The 2,785-nt window shown below is 38.3% G+C and overlaps 1 long non-coding RNA gene across 1 annotated transcript; it reads right to left on the minus strand.

Moving 5' to 3' along the window:
* Positions 1-1,386: 1,386 nt before the first annotated feature.
* LOC123736098 (uncharacterized) lies at positions 1,387-2,190 on the minus strand. The gene is made up of 2 exons (XR_006765937.1): positions 2,120-2,190; positions 1,387-2,072 (listed from the first exon to the last, which is right to left on the minus strand). It is a non-coding gene; the product is annotated as an uncharacterized lncRNA (long non-coding RNA).
* Positions 2,191-2,785: the final 595 nt, after the last annotated feature.

The raw sequence follows: 2,785 nt of genomic DNA on the forward strand, positions 1-2,785 counted from the left end.
TGAGAAGTTGAGATGTGTGCTACTGATTGAACTCAGACAAAACTAACACTTTATTGTGCATGTGCAGAATCTTCCCTCCATGACCCCACACATGACTCAAGTTCACAGACAAAATAAACACAATTTCAGACAGAATCAACATTTCTTGAAAAACATTGTTTACTAATGGGGAATGCAGTCAGAGGTTATAAAGGTGCTGCAGATGACAGTCCCCCAGTTCTCTCTTTGCTGAAGCCATGAGTGCACGTTTCAGTGTGTGATAAGAGAATTATCTAATAAAGGTAAATGAATCAATAATCCATTATTAACTAGTAGTTATGTAGCATGGATAATGAATAATTAAATAGATCACCTACAAAGCTTCCACAAAGTTATAAGAATATCTCCTGAGTTCTCCACTATTCTGGATATTTCCTATATCCCGAAATATTCCCAGGATAATCCTGATTCCCACGAATCAATCCCAGACGAGCCCCAAATTGTCTGCAGGATTAACCACTCAACTCTACCCTGCGTACCCAATTGCAGTCCAGTAATTCCTTGTCATTAACCCCTACAGATCTGCTGCTCATGCGTTACCACTGAGCTAATCTACAGCTAGGGACTGTGCTTCAGACTCAACAGTATGGGCCTTACAGTAAAGTGGGCTATCCTCAGACTCAACAGTAAGGGTCTTACAGTAAATTGGGCTATCCTCAGACTCAACAGTAAGGGTCTTACAGTAAAGTGGGCTATCCTCAGAATCAACAGTAAGGGTCTTACAGTAAAGTGGGCTATCCTCAGACTCAACAGTAAGGGTCTTACAGTAAAGTGAACTATCCTCAGACTCAACAGTAAGGGTCTTACAGTAAAGTGGGCTATCCTCAGACTCAACAGTAAGGGCCTTACAGTAAAGTGGGCTATCCTCAGACTCAACAGTAAGGGCCTTACAGTAAAGTGGGCTATCCTCAGACTCAACAGTAAGGGCCTTACAGTAAAGTGGGCTATCCTCAGACTCAACAGTAAGGGCCTTACAGTAAAGTGGGCTATCTTCAGAGCCTAATGCCTATGCTGCCTCGCCCTCACTCTATAAACCCTGCACCTCTTCAGGATGATCCAGGACCGAGTTTCTGCTGTAGAGCACTATGACGGGGTGCCCCCTGTAAACTGGGTTGGTTTAGCCCAGAATCACCCCTCTTACGACTCTGTCAAGCATTTCGCTACACCTCCAATAACATCTGCTAAATATGTGTATGTGACCAATCAAATTGTATTTTATTTATACCAGCTACTCAGGTCTCCTCTAGACTAACTAACCAGATGCAAAAAATCCTCAATTATTTAAGTCTATTTCAGAAACTGAAAGTAAAACGACATGAACTTGTATGACTCTTTGATGACACAGGGTTTCAGAACAATAAAGCAACTTTATTCAACATTCCAGAAACATGGATAAAATATTCCAGATCAATCAGTCAATCACAAATTAACATCGCCAATCAATGATAAGCAACATCAACAGTAAATTAAATTGATAGACACCTTCAACGCCCTTAACTATACCCTTATTGCCAATACAATATGTTTTGTATTTTTACAACTTTATGAGAAGCACAGTAATTAATACATAGAAAAACAGGTTCTTACCTTCTACAACTTTATATACTGTTTTTTATCTCCCCCCTCAGGATGATCAGTCCCTCAGTTGGCATCTAAAAACTCTACCAGCTACTTTAACACACTTCTATCATTGAGGAAACCTTAAGGATCCCTCCTAGAATTTTACTTTAACTGAGAATAATACAAATCTAAATATGAGAATAATAAAAAACTGAATGTATTTCAAGCTATAAATCTAAATATGAGTATAATATAAATCTAAATATGAGTATAATATAAATCTAAATATGAGTATAATATATATCTAAATATGAGTATACTAAAAATACATTTCAAGCTAAAAAGCTACAGCAAAAATCTTCTTCCATCAGTCCACAGGTTGTTGAAGCTAATAGAGAGTCGTACCCTTCTCCAGAATGATGCCTCCTTTATACCCTCCATCTTCCTTTCTGTTAACTCATTGTGGCTAACACCTGCTCCAATGATGCATTCAGTGGTTAGCACCTAATGTGGCCATCACTCAAAAGGTGCTCTTTCAGCACCCACTAACCCCCATCTTTCCTCACATAGGCAGGACGTCTAGACAGGATGACTCCTCCTGGCTGCTCTGACCGGGGGGATTCCCAAAGCAAGATAGCACCCTCAGTACACTCCATTATCATTAACTTTTAAAACATTTATTTCTAAACATTCATTTTTAAACATTAACATTCCCTTCTCAATTATAATCCCACTCGAACCTATTCTTCCCATTACTTCCTAAACAATCAACATTTTTAAAACCCTTCAACATTATACCATTTCATCATTATAACATGTCATTACCAACCTCCTACAGACCATAAGGCCTTGTCCTTTAAACCTAACCAACACAGTCTACAAGCATCGTACCTTAAAGCAACCAACATTAAAACATTCTGAACCATTTCACTGCATTACTTGAATCACCTTTTAATATCTCCCACTATATGTTTCCCCAGGCTTTCAACATTTAACATATTTAACCTTTCATTATTATATTCATAAATTCCCAATTCATTTCTTCTTATTATTATTATTTTCTTTAATCAATGTCAATTCTCTCTCAATCTTCATTCTTCTTTGTGTTCCACGTGTGGGTGAGACTGAACCTTCTATGAGTGTGTGAGAATGAGAGAGAGAGTGATTGGGGCCTTCCTACCCATGT

This window comes from Salmo salar, unplaced genomic scaffold, assembly GCF_905237065.1.
Source record: "Salmo salar unplaced genomic scaffold, Ssal_v3.1, whole genome shotgun sequence".
NCBI lineage: Eukaryota > Metazoa > Chordata > Actinopteri > Salmoniformes > Salmonidae > Salmo > Salmo salar.